This window comes from Carcharodon carcharias, chromosome 25, assembly GCF_017639515.1.
Source record: "Carcharodon carcharias isolate sCarCar2 chromosome 25, sCarCar2.pri, whole genome shotgun sequence".
Taxonomy (NCBI): Eukaryota; Metazoa; Chordata; class Chondrichthyes; order Lamniformes; family Lamnidae; genus Carcharodon; species Carcharodon carcharias.
In genome coordinates, this window is record NC_054491.1 from 34,244,811 (window position 1) to 34,270,124 (window position 25,314).

General features: G+C 41.7%; 1 protein-coding gene across 8 annotated transcripts in view; it reads right to left on the bottom strand.

The window, feature by feature from the left end:
• The window catches only part of pknox2 (pbx/knotted 1 homeobox 2), a 432,107-nt gene that overhangs the window by 336,882 nt on the left and 69,911 nt on the right, over positions 1-25,314 (bottom strand). The window contains exon 1 of one of the 8 annotated variants that reach the window (XM_041174170.1): positions 12,395-12,416. The exons of the other annotated variants lie outside the window; for them this stretch is intronic. The gene's annotated coding sequence lies outside the window, so the exon portion shown is untranslated. Of the gene's footprint in view, positions 1-12,394; positions 12,417-25,314 lie in introns of those variants that run through there. 8 annotated transcript variants of the gene reach the window in all.

Here is a 25,314-nt window from a genome sequence, read left to right on the forward strand (position 1 = left end):
CTCAAAGACAGAGTCTCTTTTAATCATTAAGGAACGACTTTTTATTACAGGGCATTGATCAAATGACTGAACCTCAGCCGGAAAGAATCTTGTGATCAGAGATTACTTTCATATTGTTGTCAGCATCCTTCCATCTACATAAGATGGACATGCGGCAAATCCACTGGAGATGGGGTAGCTTCATACGGTGCACTTTTGCTGATGGTGGAGGAGGCCAATCTGCAAGAGGCACGTTCTGCAACAAGTACCACATATGGAGTGGCCATGGCAAGTGGGAGTTAGAAATATTTTGAAAAACAAAAAGGATGAAATCTCTGTCTGAATTCTTTTCACTATCCTGTGCCACTCAATAGGCAAATTATAAGTGGTTATGAAGGTATGCAAATTGCTGTATTTCCTAGATTACAACAGTGACTATATGACAAATGTACTTCATTAACTGTAACATGCTTTGAGATGACCTGAGGTCATGACAGAAATAGCATATCACGATTTTCCTCATTTCATCAAGACACCGATGAATGCAGAGTTATAGCTTCAACAGTGCCACCCATCCTTATAACTTCAGCCAATAGGCTATTTTTGATATGGGATACACTAATTGATCATGAGGAAGTATAGTGTGAATGTACAGACAACGTGTCCAATCCTGCCTTCATTCACTCATGTACTTTTCCTATGGCTGCCACCAAGAGTGACCAGGAGTAAGGATCCTGGCTGACTTCATCCTCTCCCCTGCTCAGGTCAGCACTGCCTGAACACTCCGTAGGTAGGATCAACTAAAGACTGATGAATGAAGTTGGAATGTTCCTACTCTGTCCAATCCAAGTATCATGCCGAGTAGTTCATTTAATACAAATAGAGAAGTGGAAAGCCAAGCTCTCCATTTCTCTTTTATAACCTGAAAGAGGAAACAAGTTTCTTCAAAAGTAAAAATAAAAACAAAAAACTGCAGATGCTGGAAATCCAAAGCAAAAACAGAATTACCTGGAAAAACTCAGCAGGTCTGGCAGCATCGGCGGAGAAGAAAAAAGTTGACGTTTCGAGTCCTCATGACCCTTCAACAGAACTGAGTGAAATTAGGAGAGGGGTCAAATATAAGCTGGTTTAAGGTGGGGAGGGGGGGGGGGGGGGGGAGAAGAGAGAGGAAGTGGAGGGTGGGGGTGTGGTTGTAGGGACAAGCAAGCAGTGATAGGAGCAGATAATCAAAAGATGTCACAGACAAAAGAACAAAGAGGTTTTGAAGGTGGTGATATTATCTAAACGAATGTGCTAATTAAGAATGGATGGCAGGACACACAAGGTGCAGCTCTAGTGGGGGTGGGGTGGAATAAGACTAACCGGGCATAAAAGGTATACTCCACAACCCCCACCTACAGCACCTCCCCATGCAAACGCAAAAGATGCAACACCTGCCCCTTCACTTCCTCTCTCCTCACCGTCCAAGGGCCCAAACACTCCTTTCAAGTGAAGCAGCCTTTCACTTGCATTTCCCCCAACTTAGTCTACTGCATTCATTGCTCCCAATGTGGTCTCCTCTACATTGGAGAGGCCAAATGCAAACTGGGTGACCGCTTTGCAGAACACCTGCGGTCTGTCCGCAAGAAAGACCCAAACCTCCCTGTCGCTTGCCATTTTAACACTCCACCCTGCTCTCTTGCCCACATGTCTGTCCTTGGTTTGCTGCATTGTTCCAATGAAGCCCAACGCAAACTGGAGGAACAGCACCTCATTTCCGACTAGGCACTTTACAGCCTTCCAGACTGAATATTGAATTCAACAACTTTAGATCTTGAACTCCCTCCTCCATCCCCACCCCCTTTCTGTTTCTTCCCCCTTCCTCTTGTTTTTTCCAATAATTTATATAGATATTTCTTTTCCCACCTTTTTCCATTATTTTTAAATCTATACCTTTTATGCCCGGTTAGTCTTATTCCACCCTACCCCCACTAGAGCTGTACCTTGTGTGTCCTGCCATCCATTCTTAATTAGCACATTTGTTTAGATAATATCACCACCTTCAACACCTCTTTGTTCTTTTGTCTGTGACATCTTTTGATTATCTGCTCCTATCACTGCTTGCTTGTCCCTACAACCACAATCCCACCCCCCCTCCACTTCTCTCCCCCCACCCCCCACCTTAAACCAGTTTATACTTCACCCCTCTCCTAATTTCACTCAGTTCTGTTGAAGGGTCATGAGGACTCGAAACATCAACAAGTTTCTTCAAAAGTCTGTTTTAAAGTTTTGCAATGCTACATAAAGATGTCAGTGTTTTGAAAGTATTCGTCCAAATACTCCTTGCTGTATCAGTGCACATCAAAATTCAAATTGGAGAAGAAACCACTTAGTTTCTTCAACATAAACTGGGTGTCTTAAGCCAACATTTTATATATTGGAAGGCTCAGGAGCTAGCTCTCCCAGTCCTAGCAAACAATTTTATGCAGTTCTTTTCTTTTAATTAGGATTCCAACATGCCTAATGCCCATGATCTAGCTCTCTTTGCACTCAAATTAGTTTTCTGTAGCATGGCAGCAGACATACAGTTAAAGCTGGAGGGAGTAGAGGAGGAGGCATACCCCTCTGCATTGTGGAATGCTATACAGGTGATGTCATACCATGTGGTTTGACTGTGGGGCTGGAAGGAGCAAGGTAGGATGAGATTGTGACTCGAGTTCTAAGATTTGCTTTGGAGATGGCAAACAATATCAATAATTAACAGAACAGAGTAAAGTAGGGTGCAGATTATCTCTCAAATTTCTCAAAAAAAGCAACCAGTTTAAAACCACATTCCAGGGAGAAATTATTATATGCATCCCTCTCACAATTACCTTCCACCCAGATTCTCAGTTTTTCAAATCTAGCCATAAGGCACCAATTAAGAGAATTCACAGATAATTACATATTTTGTTTCTCTACAACCAGCTTCTGACTTGGATTAATGATGCAATAAACTTGCTATTCTTCCCTAATTAGAGCATATTTGTTGTAAGGGGCCTCTCCAGTTAAAATCACATTAGGAAAATGCAATGCTTCAAGTATTGCTGATGCTACTTGCATCAAAAAGCCAAATTGAGCCTTCTACTTTGCTTGCAATCAGTGTACAGAAGGGAATTGATGCTTTTATATCACAGGACTATTGGAGGGAAAAGGAATTACTGTTTCCAAAGGAGGTGACTCATGCCAGAATAATCCATTCTTCATGAGCGAGTTATGCCAGACTATTCAACTGAGAGGGAGGAGGTCACAAGCAATCAATGGCAGTTGATTTCTTTTCCCACTCCAACCCAACACCAAAGCAGTGACATCAAGCCATACACTGCACCCCCATCGTGTCAACAATGGCTCAGTTGATAGCACTCTCACCTCAGAGTCAGAAGGTCATGGGCTTGAACTCAAGCCCTGCTCCAGACATTCGAGCACAAAATCTAGACTGATTCTAAGTGTAGTGCTGCACTGTTTGAGGATCATGTTTCAGATAAGGAGAGACATTGAACCAAGACCCCCTCTGCCCTTTCAGGTGACCATAAAAGATTCCAAGGCACTTTCTGAAGAGCAGTGTGCGAGTTTTTCCCCAGTGTCTTAGCTAGTATTTATCCCCTCAATTATCACCACCAAAATAGTTTTATCTGGTCAGAATTCACAGTGCACACAGCAAGCTAGCAGAATCAGCGAACTGACTGCCACATTTCCTACATCACAACAGTGCCAATGTCTCAAAAGTGCTTCTTTGTACATTGGCTGAATGTGCTGTGGAACACAGATTATAACAGGCACTATAGAAATACAATTTTATTCCCCTTTCTTTCTTACTTGAGAAGAGATAATTCATCTCCCCAATTCAGATGCTCTGCTCTCTACAGGAGAGTCACAGATTTAAGTTATGCTCTGTATTTAGATGATGTCAGATGGACTAGAGCTGGTTACAGAGTGCCACACGCTATGGTGGCGCTGTGGGGAAGCAGAGAGGAGAAACCAGTGGCATTTCTATCACTGATCACTACCTAGTGACTCCACCTTACACTTACGTGGGCATCAATGCCAGGTTTGGACTGGCTGCAATAACATGGACCCTCCTTCACCTCTACAAGAATGTGTCGACATCCACTTGCAAGAGGCAGTGATAGGAGCTTGATTTGCTTGGCAACTGTTACTTGGCACAAGATCCGCACCCCTAGCAACTGTCAATGCCTTAAGAGAAAAAGGGATGGAGAAAGGGAAAAATGGAACTGAACTATGGACAACTTGCATTGTTGGAGATTATTTACAAAGATCAGCTTGCATTGTACTACCACACAGCCAAGCACAACTTACCACTTGTTTTGCAATCGCTTGTTACTTTTAAAAGCAAATGGTGTTCAATTTGTGATCCCATCTCCAAAATTGCTTGCAACCTAGGGGTTTGGTTGAAAACTGGACCCCATCTGCCTCCTCTAGAGGTGCACAGCTCACGTTACAAAAAACGATCTAAAGGAACATGGAGCACTTTTGCAGAATTTTGCCACTTCCCCCTCACTCACTTTGGCAGATGTTGATATTTCAGACCCTGTTGATGACAGCAGCATCTAAAAATAAGATGCCTTGCTGCCAACATCTCTACTCAGCTACACTGCATGTAATGCAGATCAAATGCCATGTCATTTTCCAAGAACAGAAAGCAACAACAAAAGCACACAAGGGGAAGCGACCAAAACTTGGTCAAAAGAGAAGGTAGGTAATAAAGGAGGAGAGGTAGGCCGTGAGCCAGTGGAGTTGAGTGAGGCAACACTAGACAACGGAGCTAAGATGGCTGAAGACACGGTTGTCAATGGGCTGGAGAAGGGAGGGGATGAACAGGAGACCAGAGCAAGAGGAACAGAGTTTGGATGATAGGGGATGGGTATTTAGGTTGGAGGGTTGGTGGAGCTAACAAGACAGAGGCCACGCAGAGATTTAAACATTAAGATGAGAGCCTTAAATGAGAGGCACTGGGGGAATGGGAGCTAATATGATATAGGTCAGCAAGCTCAGGAGTGAGTGGGTCTTGGTATGAGATAGGATATGGGCAGCACAGTTTTGGATGAACTGGGCTTTGTAGAAAGTGAAGAATGGGAGGCAAGCTAAAAAAAGTATAAAACAGTTACGACTGGAGAAGTAAAGTATGGATGAGGGTTTCAGCAGCAAATGGACTGAGGTAGAGAGAGTGGCTGACAATGTTACACAAACAATGTTTGTGGAAATTAGTAGTCTTTGTGGTGGAGAAGAAATGGAATCAGAAGTGGGTACAGAGGTTGCAAAAAAATTTGGTTAACTTGAGACAGTGTCAAGGCACATGATGGAATTGGTGGCAGGTTTGTAGTTGGGATCATGGAAAATTGCCTCAAACTTCCCAATGTTTAACAGGAGGAAATTACAGCTCATCCACATCTAAATGTTAGACAAGCAACCTCAGTGTACTCACCGTAGCTGACCCAATGTCAGTAGATGATATCACCAAACACCAATACGTACGTAAGGAAGAGGAGGAGTGGTGTCAGGAGCAAGACCCTGATGACTCCAGAGGTAAGGGTACAGTGGCAGAAAGATAAGCTACTGCTTGTGATGCGCAAGATAACAAGACCAACAACGTGACAATAACTATTCAGGGGTAGCAGCTGCACTTCTGCAACATGCCAATCACTGAGCTATTAAATAGTACAATGATGATCAGCGCCATCACTGTGTTCCGCTTGGCCTAAATAGCCAAGTGGTTATGGTACTGGGTTTGTAACCCCCAGATCAAGAGTTCAAATCTCACAATGGCAAACTATGAAACAATGTAACTTCATCTGAAACAGATGGAAACAGGTTTACTCAAAAGAGTATCACTGTGTTCCAGTGATGCACAATGGCAGTCAAGGCAAATTTTCATTTTGTGCCCGTTTGCACCGTGAAGTCAGATGGTATAAAAATAGAAACTACTGGATGTACACAGCAGGTCAAGCAACCTCTGCGGATAGAATGATTGTATCAGACCTTCTCTCCACAGATGCTGCCAGATCTGCTGAATATTTCCAGTATTTTCTGTTTGTATTTCAGATTTCCAGCTTCTGCGGTATTTTGCTTTTGAATAAATCAGGGGACTGGAGAATGCGTTAAGAGCAGGAGAGCATAAAAAGTTGAAGTGCTAGTGATTACCCGTGCTTGGACGGTGGTCAGGACAGATGACTTCAGGTGATAGATTGACATTATTATGCAGAAAGAGCATCACAGCATTAAAGAGTGCTGACCTGTGTGCACTATATGTCCCAAAAAACTAAATGAACATTACAACCCCAGACAGCTTCCACAAACCCCTGGGGCTCACTTATTCAAAGTTACACTGACCATGAACAATCTCAAGGAGCATCACATAGTGTACAAGTGTTAGGAATAGGTTTCAGATTCAGAATTTCCCACACAAGTTCCTATTCTGGACCTGGCAGTAGCAGAAAGGCAACAAGTAGGAGCAGGAATTGTCTCATTACTTTATTGACAGGGCACATAGTTAATATTCCTAACCAGGCAAATGTTGCTCTCAGGTATCGAGTATGGAGCCTGCAGCCCTGGCGTGTGTTGGAGGTCCATCTGTGGTGGGCTAGCTGACAGATTGTTGGATCAAAGCCTCCTGGGTATCCTGGAGGTTGCCCGGGTCAGTGTCTATCCCCTTAGCGTTCTCCTGAACGTGCTCGTCCTCAGACTCACTACCGGACTTAGTGCGCGCAGCCGGAGCATCTGCGTCTACATCATCTTCCTCCACTGCATCCTCCCTTTCCAGCGCCAGATTGTGGAGAGTGCAGCATGCAACCACTATCAGCAACACACAACCTGGGGGGTACTGGACATTCTCCCTGAACAGTCCAGGCATCGGAAGCATATCTTGAGAAGACCGATGGTGCTTGCTACCACAGCCCTTGTGAAGGCGTAGCTCCTATTGTACTGCTGCTCAGCCTCTATTCTTGGATGGCGGAGAGGCGTCATGAGCCACCTTTTGAGGGGATAGCCCTTGTTACCCAGCAGCCATCCATACAGCCGGTCTGGAGCACTGAAGAGTCTCGACATCTGAGAGTGTCTCAGGATGTTTGTGCCATGGGAACTGCCTGGGTACCTTGGACAGACTTGCAGAATCTGCATCTTATGGTCACACACTATCTGCACATTCATGGAGTGGAATCCCTTCCTGTTGACAAAGGATCTCGGCTCACCCACTGGCGCCTTGATGGTCACATGGTGCAGTCAAATGCACCCTGGACGTGGGGGAACCCAGCAATCGCTGCGAAGCCTCTGGCTCGCTCTGCCTGGCTGGCCTCGTCCAAGCAGCAGTGAATGAAAGTCAATGCACGCCTGAACAGAGCATCTGTCACCAGCTTGACACAACTGTGGAAAGCTGACTGGAGGGCTCTGCAAAGATCACCAACTGACCCCTGGAAAGAGCCAGCAGCTTAGAAATTGAGGGCAGCCGTGACCTTCAACACCACTGACGTGAGTTGTCCACCCACACAGTTGGAGCTGATCTCAGGGCCCATCATCTGACAGATGGAGGTCACTGTCTCCCTTGACAGTCGAAGCCTCCTTCAGCACTGCACCTCAGACATATTGAGGTAGCTGCATCACCGCCTGTAAACCCTGGCAGCAGGATAGTGGTGTCTTCTGCAGCCCTTTCCGCCTTGGACTTCTGCGCCCCTTATGCCTTCGCCTCTCCTCCCAAAGGTGGCTCTCCTGGAGGCTGAATATAGACTCCTGGACTCCTCCCTTTTCTGGCCCTCCCTTCCTCCTCAGAGGAGGTGCCTCCAGTGGAGAGGACAATCCCCATTCCCAGGGTAAAGGAAGGCTGCCTGAAAACTGCAAGGCCCCAAGAATTATGTTTACTCCAGAGCCCTAGCCTGAAGCCTGTTATTCCTGTAAAAGTAGCTCTGAAGAGATTTGAAGTTCTCCTATTCACACAAGCAAGTAGCAGTAAGTTTCTAAAGTAAATGACTAATAACAAGCATTTGCGAGCCACTTGCCCCTCCTCTTAACCCACCTGTGGATGAGGCTTTTAAAAACCCGCCTGCTCATTGCACCTGTGCGGCACTCTGAAATCGCACGGGCTCTAAAAAATTAATAAATGGTTCAAGGGTCTTAAGTAGCCCGTTAATTAATAGCAGGCACGCATCAGTGCTCATATAGTAACTGCCCACTGAAATATCACGATGGCACGTGGTGACGTAGGGACGCACGCCTGACATCATGCGTCATTTTATGCATCGGCGTGTCGGGCCCATCCCCACACATCTACATCAAAATTCTGCCCTATCTTTTTGCAAACTCTTTATATTCTCGCCTCAATTTGCTTTCCTAACCACCTTTGTATTATCAGCAAATTTGGCTACAGTAGTTAGTCCCTTCATCCAAGTCATTAATATGGATTGTAAATAGTTGAGGCCGCAGCACTGATCTCTGCAGCACTCCACTCGTTATGTTTGCCATCCTGAAATTGACCCAGTAATCCCAACTTCCTGTTTACTGTTTGTTAGTCAATCCTCTATCCATGCTAATAGAACCACAGAAAAGTTACAGCACAGAAAGAGGCCATTCAGCCCATTGTGCCTGCGCCAGCCGTAAAAGACAAAATAGAAAACTAGCTGCCTATTCTAATCCCACCTTTCAGCACCCGGTCCGCAGCCTTGCAGGTTACAGCACTTCAGGTACAGATCCAGGTACTTTTTAAATGAGTTGAGGGTTTCTGCCTCCACCACCAAACCAGGCAGCGAATTCCAAACACACACCACCCTCTGGGTGAAGAAATTTTTCCTCATGTCCTCACTAATCCTTCTACCAATCGCCTTAAATATGTGCCCCCTGATAATTGACCTCTCCACTAAGGGAAATAGGGCATCCCTGTCTAGTCTATCTAGGCCCCTCAATTTTCTACACCTCAATCATGTCACCCCTCAGTCTCCTCAGTTCCAAGGAAAATAACCCTAGCCTATCCAATCTTTCCTCACAGCTGCAATTTTCAAACCCTGCCAGCATACTTGCAAATCTCCTCTGTACTCTCTCCAGAACTATTATGTCCTTCCTTTAATGTTGCAGCCAGAACTGTACACATCCCTGATTTTGTATTCTATACCTCATCCAATAAAGGAAGCATTCCACATGCTTCCTTTACCACCTTATCCAGCCATCCTGCCACCTTCAAGGACCTCTCACTTCCATAACCCCTCTCAATATCCTCCCATTTATTGTGTATTCCCTAGCTTTGTTTGCCCTCCCCAAATGCATTACCTCACACTTCTCTGGATTGTACTCCATCTGCCACTTCACCGCCCACATTCAACCAAACCATTGATGACATTCTGGAGAAAACAGCTATCCTTTCCACTATCAACTACACAGCCAATTTTTCTGTTATCTGCAATTTTCCCAATTGAGCCACCAATATTTAAGTCCAAATCATGAACATAAACAGCAAACAGCAAGGGACCCAACACTGAGCCCTGTGGAACACCACTAGATACCATTTTCCATTTGCAAAAGCATCCATCAACTATTACCCTTTGTTTCCTGTTGTTGAGCCAATTTTGTGTCCAACTCACCACCTTCCCCGGTATCCCATGGAATCTTGCTTTTCTGACAAGTCTGCCATGAAGACCTTGTCAAATTTCTTACTATGTAAACAATGTAGACAACTTCCACTGCATTACCCTCATCAATCCTCCTTATAACTCCCTCAAAAAATTTGGATAAATTAGTAAGTCATGACCTTCCTCTAACAAAACCATGTTGTCTATCCCTGATTAATCCATTCCTTTCCAAGTGACAGGTTATCCTTTCTCTCAGAATTGGTTCTAATAAGTTGCCTATTACTGAAATTAGGCTGACCAGCCTATAATTATTTAGCCTATCCCTCGCACCCTTTTTAAAATAATGGTACAATGTTCGCAGACCTCAATCGTCTGGTACCTCGCCTGTATCTAGTGAGGATTGGAAAATGATCCTCAAAGCACCTGCTATTTCCTTCCTGGCTTCCTTTTACATACAATCCATCCGGCCTTGATGATTTGACCACCTTCAAGGATGTCAGTCCCACCAGTACATTCTCTCTTACTATGCTTATTGTATCTAATATTTCACACTCCTCCTCTTTAACTAGAATATCTGCATCATCCCTCTCTTTAGTGAGGACAGAGACAAAGTACTCATTGAGAACCCTGCCCACATCTTTAGCATCAGCGCACAAGTTACCATGTACATCTCTGATAGGCCCTACCCTTCCTTAGTTATTCTCTTGCTCTTAATGTACTGGTAAAACATCTTTGGGTTTTCTTTGATCTTACCTGCCAATATTTTTTCATATCCTCTCTTTGCTTCCTCAAGTACCTTTTTTACTTCACCCTTGTACTTTCTATAGTCCTCTAGGCTTTCTAACATATTAATTTTTTGTGACTGTCAAAAGCTTTCTTTTGCTGCCTTATCTTACCTTGAATGCTTCTAGGGGGCTGTAGGTTTGGCAGTACCGCCCTTTTTCTTTGTGGGGACATGTCTAAACTGTGCCTGCAGAATCTCGCTTTTGAATGCCTCCTACTGATTTGACATAGTTTTCTCTGCTAGTAGCTGTGTCTAGTCCACTTTCGCCAGTTCATCTCTCAGTTTCGTAAAATTTGTCTTTCCCCAATTTGGAACTTTTACTCCTGTTCTATCGTTATCCTTTTCCATAATTATGCTAAATCCAACTGTATTATGATCACTATCTCCAAAATGGTCCCCCACTGCTACTTCGTCCAGCTTCATTTCCTAAGACTAAATCTAGAATTGTACTCCCTCCCATTGTTACATGCTGGCTAAAAACTTCCCTTAAATGCAGTTTAAGAATTTTGTAGCCTCTGTGCCTATTACATGGTTCATATCCCAGTTGAAATTCAGGCAGTTGAAGTCCCCGACTATTACTGTCCTATTGTTGTTGCCCTCAGATATTTGCCTAGATATTTGCTCTTTTATCACCCTCTCACTATTTGGGGACCTATAGTACACTCTCAGTAGTGTGGCTGCCCCATTTTAATTTGAGCTCAACCCATATAGCCTCATTTGATGATTCCTTTAGTATATCATTCCCTCCTTACAGCTGTAACTGATTCCTTAGCCAATAATGCTACACCCCCACCTTTTTTAGCCTCTTCTCTATCCTCTCTGAACATCCTACATCCAGAGATGTTGAACTACCATTTTTGCACCTCCTTAAGGCAAACTTCCATTATCATACTACCATGTTACTATCTGTGCCCTCAGCTCATTGACTTTGTTTACTATATTCCTTGCATTTAAATAAATACCTGTTAACATTGTAGCACTGAAATTTGGCAAACCTAACTTTTCTTCTTCTGTCTTTCAGAATCACTTGCTAAGTTTCTGTCGCCCGCTCCCTGCTCTGAATTTGACCTATCTGAATCTGCCTCCAGGTTCCCATCTCCCTGCCATATGTCACCCCCAACACCATTTTACGTGGCATCCTATTGAATACTTTTTGGAAATCTAAATATACTATATCTACTGGTTCTCTTATCCACCCTGCTTGTTATATCCTCAAAGAACTCTAATAAATTTGCCAAATACAATTTCCCTTTCACAAAACCATGTTGATTTGGCCTGATTGTACAATGATTTTCTAAATATCCTGCTACTACTCTTTAACAATGAATTCTAGCATTTTCCCGATGCCAGACATTAGGCTAACTGGCCTATAATTTCCTGCTTTCTTTTCCCCTCCTTTCTTGAACAGGGCTGTTAAATTTCTGGTTTTCCAATCTGCTGAGACCTTTCCAGAATCTAGGAAATGATTACAAACAATGCTTCCACTATCTCTGCAGCCACTTCTTTTAAGACCCTAGGATGCAGGTCATCAGGTCCAGGGAACTTGTTCACCTTTATTCCCTTTAGTTTTCCTAGTACTTTTTCTCTGGTAGAGATTGTTTTAAGTTCCTCCTTCCCTTTTGCCTTTTGATTTTCTACTATTCCTGGGATGCTTTTTGTGTCTTCTGCTGTGAAGATCGATACAAAATCAAAGAGGAACAGCATTTGGAGAAGGGCAACTGAAGCCAACCCTCTCTCGGGGATTTTAAGAAACCATGCAATGTACAGTCTATGGAGATCTCCCCTTCATATGGTGCCATGGAATCTTCAGAATCACCTGAACAAACAGAAAGGTTTGGGATCTTACCAAAAGGACAATACAAAGGCCACTGGTTTACAATTTTCACAGAAAACTTCACTGCCTAAAAACATCAGCAAAAATCCTAAAAAATCCTATGATGGAATAAATGGGATTTGGCCTTGGATAATGCAGCATGCCTTCAACTCTATAGACGTGGCATCCCAGTTTATACACTGTGATTCTGAAGTGTGACTTGAGCCTACAAACCTCTAGTCCAGAGGAGAATGCACCACCAAGCAAGTCTGAAAAATATACAAAATAAACATGATTTTATGGCAGACATGTTCTGACAATTTTGTTCTATTGTTTCAAAGCAGGAACAGGGTTTTCAACAACTGCCAAAGTAATCATTTCAGTTTACAACAAACAGGTTATGCTCGCAGCTTTCCTAATCAAGATGAAATTACTACTTTTCCCAAGTTCTTAATCCAATAGTGTTTTTGTCTACTGAATTTTTTTTACAGCTTAATCATTGAGATATGCATTTTTTTTAAAAAGCATGTTTTTATTGAGTTCATCATCTATGTTACTATTTCCTTGATGGTTAAGTTGGTAGAAGTCCAAACTGGTTCAGAGAGTCGCGGCCACAAACACAGAATCTAGGCTGATACTGAAATGCAGTACAGATGGTGTGCTGCACTGTTGGAGGTGCTTTCAGATGAGACGTTAAGCCAAAGCCCACCTGCCCTGGATTTTAAAGATTAGGGGGTATAATAAAAGAACAGCAGAGAAATAGTTATCAAAAAACAAGAAAAAAAGCATTGGGGCAAGGGTTATGAGTGGTTATCATAATCTCTGCGCCCATTTTTGTGTGTTTTTGAGAAGTTTATTTTGTTTTTGGACAGCAGCTGTTGATGATTCTGGTTTTCCCATATGCATATACTCACTCTAGGCCATCTTTTGTTTCTTTATATATCCTATTACCATCTCATTTTGCCTTGAACCATCTTCCCTTTTGTTTAACTCTCTTGCCTTCCACCCAAAGACAGACCTCCGACTTTATTACAAACACCAAACGCTGCAGATGCTGGAAATCGGAAATAAAAACAGAAAATGCTGGAAATACTCAGCAGGTCAGAGGATAGAAATTGAATTAATGTTTCAGGATGATGACCCTTCATCAGAACTGAGGGAAGACAGAAACGTAATAGGTTTTAAGCAAAGTGGGAGGTTGAGGAAGAGAAAAGAGTGGGAAGGGAGAACAAGAGATAAAAAGCAGGATAGATTAAATGACAAAAAGTTTCATGGTAAAAAAGCCAGTGACAATAGTTAAAAAAAAGTGTCCAATGAGGTGCGAATGTCTGCACAGCACTCATCTGAATGCAAGGTGAAGGAATAAAAAAAATAAACTAGACAAAACCAAAACAGCAAAGAAACAAAAGAAAAAACAGAGGCAGAGGTTTTGATATAAAATTGGTGGACTCATTGCTGAGTCCAGAAGGCTGTAGAGTATGGGATTCGAAAGATAAAGGTGCTGTTCCTCAAGCGTATACCGAGCTTCATTGGAACACTGCAACAGGCCAAGGACAGAAAGGTCAGAAATAAAAACAGAAAATTCTGGACATGCTCAGTAGGTCTGACAGCGCCTGTGGAGAGAGAAACAAAGTTAACGTTTCAGGTCCAGGGCCTTTCTTCAGAACTATTTTTTTGTCAAAGCGTCAGATGAGTCAAAGCATGAAATGAAATTGGAGACCAGGATAGAAAGGTTAGAGTGGAAGATGGAGAATTGAAGTGACAAGCAACAGGGAGCTCAGGGTCAATCTTGCAGACTGAAGAGGTTTTCCACAAAGCGGTGATCCAGTCTGCATTTCTTCTCCCCAATGTGGAGGAGACCACTTCATAAGCAGCGAATACACTATACTAAATTGAAATTACAAGTAAATCATTTTTTCATTTCCCTTTTGTTCTTTCCCCACATCCCTGCCTCAGTATTTACTTTAAATCTATTACTGCTCTAAGTTTTCAGTTCTACCCAAAGCTCATCAACCTGAAATATTAACTGTTTCTTTCTCTTTCTACAGGTGCTGCCACGTCTGCTGTACATTTCCAACGGTTTCTGTTTCTATTTCACTAAAATGGTTTATCCAGTTATGTATCTCATTGTTGCCTTGGGATCTTACTGTGCACAAATTAGCTGTGGTGTTTCCCTACATTACAACATAACTACAACCTCAATAGTACTTCTTTGGCTTTAAAGTGCTTTGGCTTGTTTTGAAATCTTGAAAAGTACAATCTAAATGCAAACCTTTATTTACAATGGGATGATATTTTACAAGGGAAGGTTTCAGCTGTGGCTCAGTTGGTAGAAGGTTGTTCACTGTTTGTGGGAGCCTATCACATGTAAACTGACTGCCAGGTTTCCTACATTACAACAGTTGATTACATTTAAAAAAAACACTTCCTTTGCTGTAAGCATTTTGTGATAACCTGTGGTCATGCAAGTCTTTCTTTCTTGCAGAAGGTAGAAGATTATGTGGAACAAGTGAATGAAGGTGCCCAGCTGGCACTGGGTATGGGTGAAATTAAGTGGTGCAGAGAGTGGACAGTGGATGGTAGGGATCTCTTGCACTAGCATTAGATTAATTTACCATCTTGAGACAGCAAGAAGCTGAATTCAGTTTGCTTCATGAATTAAAAGCACCTGACATTACCTCAAAATGCTCACACTACTAACAGCAATAATGAATCTGTGATTTCCAGGACTTCACCCTCAAGTTGCACAGGTCAAAAATGCTCTTTCCAGACACAAGCTTGAAAGGGAAAAAAAAATTGATAATTGTACTGCCAGTGAATGTTTTCTCAAAAGACTAGGTCAAGTGAACATGAAATGAAGATATCATTTTACTGTAAACCAATGTCAATGCATCTCCCTATTTATCCACCAGTGAAAGACACCATAATCTGTATTTCCAAAGGAAAGCTTTTTTTTTGAAAGTTGACTTAACAAGTCTTCATTACATGAGTACTTGAAAAGCAATGGATAATTTAGTGTATTCTGTGGATTGAGGCATTGCATAACATGATTATGACTCCTATTGTTCTCAGATATCAGATTCAGGTGGTCATTAGTGGTGCTTCTTGTTCCTCCTGTATCTACAGATAATAATTCCATGTTAGCATGGGTAAGCAGAGGCTGCAGCAACCAATGTGTTAAACAACTAGAAACAACTGCCTAAAATGTGAGTCATAACCATCGTGGGGTCAAACTGGGGAGCGTGGCAGTGGCAGGGCTGAGGAAAGAGCATCCCAAATTATTGATTATAGAATAGATGGGGTGGAGAACTTTTTCATTTAAACTTTAATTAATATGCCAGCAAAAGGGAAGAAAAGCTTATAGGTCGGGGTTGGGAACATACCAGTAAGAGGTTGTGTAATAATAGCTCAGTTTAGCCACTGAATTAATAACAGAATGTTCAAATTTATACACACACATAATTTTGTAGCTTCATTGGTAAAGGTAGTTTGAAACTGAGCTACATAGACTAGGAGGTAAAAAAATTCAATCTAGGTCCCTGTAGAAAGCTGGATCCACCAATCTTTGCTAATCAGCATGTGTGTCAAACCAGTCTACATAATGTATTTTCACCCAGTCCTCCAATGCCTCAAACTTAAAATTTCATGTTTTGAAGGCTCCTCCCCATCATGCACATGTATGAACAGTCGTTTTCCAGTGATGTCAGCTGAGAGAGCCACGTTGGCCAGAACATTATGGGAATGCCTTGCTCTTAGAAACAATGCTGCGGGATCTTAAATGTCCACTTGAACAGATGGGTAGTTAATTTCTCATCCAAAGGACGGCAGCTCCAACAATGCAGTGTTCTCATACTATTGCATTAAAATGCCAGCCTGGAATTAAATGCTCAAATCCTGCAATGGGACTTAAATACACAAGTTTCCGATTTAGTTTCATGTGTGTTGTGAGCCAAGCTGATGTTACTATTTTTGCAGAAAAAACGTTACTGGCTATCACATAATAGAAATATTAAATTCATACCGAACATTTTGTTGTATCTGTGTCCGTGCCCGCTCTTGAAAGAACTATCCAATTAGTCCCATTCCTCTGCTCTTTCTCCATGGCTCCGAAAACATTTCTTTTTCAAGCATATCCCCAATTCCCTCTGAGAGTTACCATTGAACCTTCTTCCACCACCCTTTCAGGCAGCGCATTCCAGATGATAACACCCTGAGTAAAATAAATCCCATCTCCTGCCTGCTTCTTTTGTCAATTATTTCCTCCACCACTGAAGGTGGGAAAAGGTAATGTTTTCACCCCTGTTTGTTAGTCTGTAAACAACATGTCTCAAAACTAATAGGCAGATTTCAATGAAATTGGGTACATAGAAGGCCCAAAGAAGAATTGGTTAGCTTTTGGTGAAGGTGCAGATCCACAGGCCAGGTTGTTGGATGTGGATTGGCCTTAAGCCTCCTCAGTGAGATGCATGCTCTTAATAGCAAGATTTTTTTTCAGCTTTGTAGTTGCAATGAATCAGCTAAGCAGGGAAAACCCTCAAGGAAGAACTGCAAAATTGTAATAATGTTGAATTAACACAGCGTGGTGGAGGTATATGGTCTACTAGCACTACTTCACTTGTCTTAAATTTGTGTTCTCAGGTTTTCAACCTACCTGCTGATGGAAACAGTTTGTCCCTATCTACTCATATCAAAACTCCTCAATTTTGAGCACCTCTATTAAATTTGCCTTTAAACTGGTCTGCTCTAAACAGATCCACTCCAGCTTCTTTAGGCTTTCCACCTGGTACACTATAAGTCTCTCTTGATTTTCTAAAAAAAAACCTTTCTTACTTGCAACCACATCTCAGATCCTCAGGAGTTTCAATGTGCTGTTTGTCTTTTTTGTAAAACAAAAATGAATAGGTTTCTTGAAGTGAGACTTCACTCAAATAGGACCTCAGCAGCTAGGAAAGGTGGATGGGCAGTGGTGGCTGCAAAAGTAAGCTGCATTGAATGTGTGTCAGGGATCAATCCTCCAATCCCAAAGCCAGTGAAGCAAGCATTGTTGCAGTGGCCTGGTACACAAATTGGATTAAACAATGGTACTATAAAAACGCTGTACACTATTTCCAAAAAAGGACATCCTTGTAAAATTTGCAGCCATCGCTGCTTCCTGTAATTTCTCACTTCCTACAGATGTCCATTAATGCACTGCTTCAGACATCAAACCACCACCGCTGTTTCAATACAAAGAAACATTTCCTCATGGACATTTCAGAAAGAGACACCCAAATACATACATACATACAATATACCCTTTAGGAAAGGATGATTCATAGATCAATGCCAGCGCTGTATTGGGTAGGAGCTAATGAGATAGACCAATTCCTAGCTCAGGGTTGTTTACAGATCTCACTTAGGACTTCCCCCCTCACCACTGGGTGCAAGAGTTACACCACGGACATTCCTAATTACTTTGGGCGCCGCATCAAACTCACCTTCAATTATGTCTTGTAATAAACACCAATTTGTAGACATAATGTGAACAAGACAGAGCTGAAAAATATCTTTTTTTTAATCTGTACAGTCTGTTTCTATTGCTCCTCTTCTGTGTTTATGCCTGTCTCTCCCCACCTTTAGTCTCTCTAAATACACACACACACCCTGATGGTGGTTAGTCAGCTAAAAAGTGCTTCTTCTCCCCCTTCGACAAATTTATGATAATGTTAATGCCTCAGTGTGGGCAAAGCACAGGCAATAGCAACAACACAGAAAAGGCTCAATGAACAGAAAGTTCTTCCAATGCAAGAAGGGATTAGTTTTACATCAAACATAAAACCACAAGAATTAGTCTGACACCACTGGAACTACTCAATAAGATTCCACCTGTTACTTTCAATCCTGTTTCTAATATGTATAAAATTGATGGGAGTTGGTTCCATACCCGTAATTCCCCACGAGTTCCTGATCTCAGCCAAATGGTAAAGAAGAGGCAATAACCATGGGGCTGGCACTTCACCTTTCCGTCAATGTTGCCTGGCTCAACAGATGCTGGGTGGGGGCCAGGCAAGGCCATGTCGAGTCTGGATAGGGTCAGCTTGGTAAGCCAGATAACGTTTATTCATCATCCTTTTCTCATATATGTTTCCCAAGGAGAGGGAGGAGTCATTGGACATGATGTTACACCAAGTCAGGAAGTTCAATCAGTCAGTCAACCACAATGCCTTCCCAGTTGATGTCATGCAAACAGCCAAGAGATATCCCCTTACAGATATACAAGGAAAGGGTCGCTTTCTTTAATGCACTATTAAAAAAATGTTCATTTTTGTGCTTTTCTCTTGGTCAGACTTCTGTGAAAGATATTCATCGCAGTTTGAGACCATCTTTCTAGACCAATCATAACCTACTGAACTGAAAAATTTAACTAATGACTACTCACTGTAATTTACCATGGCTACCCTTGCTGGCACGAACAGAGAAGTCTTATTTTTGGTAATAATTAGTTTCTAGCCCCTGTATCGTTTTTGCAAGGATTCCCCACACAGTAGATGGATACCTGACCTTCCCCAGACCACTCCTGAGAAGGCCACTAAGAGACGCATGAAAAAATGAAGGAAGACAGGTAATTATTTTGAGATTTTGTAGTTTTAGTGTGAATCAGAGCCTTTCACTGAAACAGCACAAAACTAGCAACATACTTAAGTGCCATTCAATGCTTTTTGAAATCTACTTTGTGGATATGGACATTACTAACAAAGTCAGCATTTATTGCCAATCCCCTTGAAATGGTGCCACTGGCCTTCTCTTCAACTGCCTCAACGAAAGGTACTCAACTGCCGTTAGGTAGGGAGTTGTACCATTTTGACCCATGAAGGAAGAGCAATATATATCCAAGTCAGGGTGATGAGTAATTTGGAGGCAAACTTGGAGTGAATGGTGTTCCCATGCACCTGCTGTCCTTATCCTTTCCAACGGTGGAAGGCATTGGTTTGGGAGGTGGTGGCGAAGAAGCTTCAATCAGTTGCTGCAGTGTATCTTGTGGAAAGTACATGCTGCTGTCACAGCCCATGGATAGTCGAGGGAACGGATAGACTGCCAATCAAGGGGACTGATTTGTGTTGTACCCCCATAAACATCTGTAATGCCATCCATGTTAAGCAGCTTATGCAACCGTGGGGGGTGGTGGTGAATTTATATTCACTAAAAATTTCCTGTGAAGTGACTCCAGGTTTAAGGATCAAACACCCCACATATAATGGTTAATTGCAGATCACTGGCCCCCAGCTTTGGAAGAACATCCACTGGTCCAATAATAAATATTTACCACTTAGAATATCAGTCCAAACCTGAGTGACACCTAGCAATTACAGCCAAATCAGTTTTGTGTTGTAGACCCATGCCCACTGGGGACTGGATCCAATTTCATTTTGTATAGGATCCTTACAGCTGACAGCATGGAAGGTTTTAGCCCCCTTAAGGTCCTGGAAATGACAAGCCCTGTATCCAACCCACTACATTATCAATATGTTTGGAAATGAAAACTGGCACAACCTTGCGTTTAATACATGCTTGGAGAAAGTCAATAAATAGTCATACTTGTTAAAGATGACAATTTCTGTGCTTTTGTCAGGGTTATTAATGTGTAAAACAAAAACAGAATTATCTGGAAAAACTCAGCAGGTCTGGCAGCATCAGCGGAGAAGAAAAGAGTTGACGTTTCGAGTCCTCATGACATAGCTTACCTGTTCTTAACTTACCTGTAAGTCGAACTATGTTGTTGAAGCATATTGATAATGCTAAAGTGAGACACAGTCCGATGATCAAGCAAGCTTTTATGCGAGATGAGATTGAAGAGATTGGTAATAGGGTTACTAATTTATTTCATGCCCTATACTACATTTGGTCTGAGGTGCGCAAATTTCTTTCACTTTTTGATCAGTTTATGCTGCTATATTGCTTCAATAGATGACTGCACCATAAACAGTAAATGCTTGAAACACGTCCGCACTATAAACTCACTAAGTGGAAGTGGTTTGGCAATGCAATTAATGATGCCACTAAACACCTAACAAATGTCTGACCATGTACTCTCAGAAAATGAGGAGTTTGTTCTTGCGTATGGTTTCAATTTTGGTGTACCTTCATCCCAAATCAAATAGGAAGAGGTATTTGCTAAGTTCGAACTCCTCTACTCCCAACTATCCTGCCACAAATCAGCATCCACTGAAGACACTGAATCCTTGAAAGCATGCCTAGCTGATCTAGTATACGCATATTGCGGAACTCTGAACAACCTGTCTGACTTTCACATTCCGGACATACACATCAATAAAATAAAAACAAAAAACTGCGCATGCTGGAAATCCAAACCAAAAACAGAATTACCTGGAAACACTCAGCAGGTCTGGCAGCATCGGCAGAGAAGAAAAGAGTTGACGTTTCAAGTCCTCATGACCCTTCAACAGAACTATACCTTTTATGCCCGGTTAGTCTTATTCCACCCTACCCCCACTAGAGCTGTACCTTGTATATCCTGCCATCCATTCTTAATTAGCACATATGTTTAGATAATATCACCACCTTCAACACCTCTTTGTTCTTTTGTCTGTGACATCTTTTGATTATCTGCTCCTATCACTGCTTGCTTGTCCCTACAACCACAATCCCACCTCCCCCCGCCACTTCTCTTCCTCCACACCCCCCACCTTAAACCAGCTTATATTTCACCCCTCTCCTAATTTCACTCAGTTCTGCTGAAGGGTCATGAGGACTCGAAACGTCAACTCTTTTCTTCTCCGCCAATGCTGCCAGACCTGCTGAGTTTTTCCAGATAATTCTGTTTTTGTTTTACACATCAATAAACCTGACAAAAGCACAGGAATTGTCATCTTTAACAAGTATGATTATATCAACAAAATGCACGCCCTTCTTAATTGCAGGTCCAAATTAGAGTCCAATGGACTTTCCATTCAGTATGGCATTGTATATATAAATATATTTAATATTTATACATATTATAATTATATAATCTTTTGATTAGTTTGTAGTTTGTGTGAATCAGAGCCACTGAAACAGCAATTATAATTATATTATAAACACACCCTTTGTCTTGTGGCCATGACATCTTTGTTTTTTTAGCCGTCACATATCCCTACCTTCTATCTCGCTCCACCCCCTCTTAAACAGTAAAAGTATTTGACTATATAAATTATTATAATCTAAATATACTATATATTATATAAATTTTGTATTATATACAATCACAGTCTTGCCTTGCTCAAAAGGAAGTTATAAAAGGCTTGTTAGACTTGCATAAGAGCAAGGAGTTACTGCATGATATAAATGACAGGGTTCGTCCTCACCGTTCGCTACATCTGCGTACGTACAAAAGTATTCTCTCTCCTCCTGGGCCCCTTCCTCTGGCCTCTTACCTGCTCTTAATCTTTTCATTGAGAACTGTCAGTGTGATATTGGTGGTCTTAATTTCTCTGCTCCTCTCACCCACTCCAACTTGTCTCCTCCTGAACTTGCTGCACTCCACTTAGGTGAAACCCTGACTTTGTTATCAAACCTGCCGACAAGGGTGGTGCTGTTGTTGTCTGGAGTATATACCTGTACCTTGCAGAGGCTTAATAAATGGTCTCAGAGTAAAAAGTACCCTAGGAAACAGGGAGCATAACATGGTAGAATTTAGCATTCAGTTTGAGAGAAACTTGGGTCGGAAACAACTGTGCTAAGCTTAAATAAGGGTAATTACAAAGGAATGAGGGCAGAGTTGGCTGCAATAGGCTGGGATAGGATATTAGCTGAACAATGGCAGACGTTTAAGAAAATAGTTCATGACTCACAACTAAGATATATTCCAAGTGAGGAAGGAGGATTCAGGCAAGGGGATAAACCAGTCATGGTTAACCAAGGAAGTTAAGGATAGTATCAAATTGAAAGGAAAGTTGTACAATGTGGCAAAGATTAGTGGTAAGCCAGAGGATTGGGAAAGTTTTAAAAACCAACAAAACATGACCAAAAATAAATAAATGAAGAGGGAGAAGATAAACTTTGAGGGTAAACTAGCAAGTAATATAGAAACAGACAGCAAGAGCTTCTTTAAATATATAAAAAGGAAGAGCGAGACCAAAGTGAACACAGACCCTCTACAGAATGAGGTTGGGGAAATAATAAATGGGGAACCAGGAAATGGCAAAGAGGTTGAATAAATTCTTTGTTTTGGTCTTCATGGTACAAGACACTAATAGAATTCCAATGCTAAATAATCAAGGGCCAAAAGAGGGGGAGGAAATAAATACAATAACTATCACTAGGGAAATAGTACTAGGGAAACTAATGGGGCTAAAGGCCGATAGGTCCCCCGGATAATATCCTCGGATATTAAAGGAAGTAACAACAGAGATAGTGGATGCACTGGTAGTAATCTTTCAAGAATCTTTAGATTCTGGAAAAGTCCCAGAGGACTGGAAAGCTGCCAGTGTAACATCCTTATTCAAAAAGGGGAGGGAGACCAAAAAAAACAGCTAACTGTAGGGCAGTTAGTTTAACATCTGTCATTGGTCATTACCAAAAGCTCAATACTGCAGAAAGCCTGGAGGAGTAAAGAAACTGCAGGAGTGAACTTACAACAAGAGGCTAACAAAGGAAAAAGTAAGCTCATTAGAGATCAAAAAAGGTAATTTGTGTGTGGAGGTGAAATGGTTCTTACAAATACTTTGTATCTGTTTTCAAAAGAGCAGGGACATTAACTGAATAAACATAGTGAGGGAGGAAATATTATGGAGTTTAGCATCCTTCAAAATGAATAAATCACTAAATTCTGATGAAATGTATCCAATGTTCCTAAGGGAAGCAGGGACAGAAATAGTGGAGATTCTGAGCGATATTTTCAAATGTTTTCTGGCTACAGGAATGGTACCCCAGGACTGCTAACCTGGTACCATTGTTTAAAAAGGGAGAAAGGATAGCCCGAGTAGTGGGATCGACAGCTTACATGCCAGCAGTCTAACATCAGCAGTAGGGAAATTATCGTAAAGCAAATTCTGAGCAACAGGGTAAATTGTCGTTTAGAGGGGCACAGAATAATTTCGGACAGTCAGCATGGAATTTGTTAAGGAAAGTTCATGAACTCTGAATTTTTTGAGGTGATAACAGAGAGGCAATTGTGTTTGATGTAGCCTAAATGGATTTTAGCAAGGCAAGACCTCACATGATGGACTGGTCAGAAAATAAAAGCTATAGGTTCTAAGGGAAAATGGCAAGTTGGATCCAAAAATGGCTCAACGGCAGGAAGCCAATGGTTATGGCTGGCAGGTGTTTTTGCGACTGGCAGGTGTTTTTGTGACTGGAAGGCTGTTTCCCATGCAATTCTGGAAGGCTCACTACTGAATTACTTTTTTGTTGTGGTATATATATCAATGATTTAGACTTAAATGTAGGGGGTATGATTACAAATATTGCAGATGATACAAAAATTGGGCGTGTGGTCAACAGTGATGAAGAAAGCTGTAGACTATAGGAAGATATCAATGGTCAAGTGGGCATAAAAGTAGCAAATTGAAGTCAGTGCAGAGAAGTATGTGAGGGGTATTGCATTTGGGGAGGACAAGCAAACCAATGGAATACACATAATGGTAAGATTCTGAGAACTGTAGACAAACATAGGGACACGAGTGTACGTGTCTATGGATCCCCGAAGGTAGCTCAATAAAAGGTGGTCAAGGCGGTATATGGGATATTTTCTTTTATTGGCCAAGGCCTATAGTATAAAATCAGGGAGGTTATACTGGAGCTAAATAAAACACTAGTTAGACCAGAATACTGCATATCTTGCCAGCAATGCAGATCGATATGATTGCGTTAGGGAGGGTACAGAAGAGATTTATGAGGGTGCTGACAGGAATGGAGAAATTTAGGTACGAAGAAAGATTGGATAAGTTGGCATTGTTTTCTTTGGAACAGGAGAGGCTGAGGGGAATTTAATTGACGTGTATAAACTTGAGGGTGATAGAAAGGACTGGGTTGGAAGCACCTATTTCTATCAGAAGAGAGGCCAATAACTAGGGAACATGATTTAAAGACTTTGGTAGAAAGACAAGCCACGAGTTGGAATGTTTTTTCTAACGAAAGAGTGCTATGGGTATAGAACTCACTGCCCGAAAGAGTATTAGAGGCAGAACCTTTATTTCATTTCAAAAATCACTTAAATTTACACTTGAGGTGTTGTAACCCACAGGTCTTTGGACCAAGACTTGGAAAGTGAGATTAGACTAGATAGCTCTTTTATTGCCACCACAGACAATTTAAATCTTTCTACTTATGCTGACGGCAGCCAAATCTAACTCACTGCCACCTCCTTCCACTGTGTCTAAGATAGCTTTTCTGACATCCAGTACTGAATGAATAAAAGTTTCCTTCAAACAAATTTTGGGAAAACCAAAGCCATTGTCTTTGGTGCCCACACAAATTCTGTTCCCTTACTACTGACTCCATCCATTTCCTGGCAATTGTCTGTTGCCAAGCCAGATTGCATGAGACTTTGGTGTCATATTCAGCTTAGAGATGAGCTTCCGACATCATAACTGTGTTGTCACTAAGTATCATGACTCATTGGGGACAGTGTGCTGCAATATCAAGCCCCACTGGTCTCCGAGCCACGACAAATGTGAAAAAGTTTGATCAACCCACCTAATTGTTTAACATAGGTTAACAGAATACAAGCACCAGATTTGTAAACTTAATAAGTAAATATCTGTTTATTGAATAAATTGTCTTTAACCAGTGGTAAAAGAAAGGAATATGAACTAATTTCTAACTCTATAACCTAAACTCAATCCCTTCCTAAATCCCTATATACACACATACAAGACACATAAAACACATAAAAACATGCACTTTAAAGGTGCGATAAAACAGTTCAATAGCACCAATTCCAGAGTACAGGATTCGATGGGTTTATTTTGATCGATGTCTTCCAAATTCCTTTCAGTTCTTTGTTGATGACATGAGGTGGTCTTCCCAGCACTTTCGCTTTCAGTCTTTAGTTCACTGGTCGAGCACTTGCCTTTCAATGTCTCTAACAGTGATTTTCCTCTTTGCCTCTTGACAGGGGTTTTCAGAGAGAGAGTAGGTTATACAGCTATTCGGAGAAAAAGCCAGCTAGCTATTAT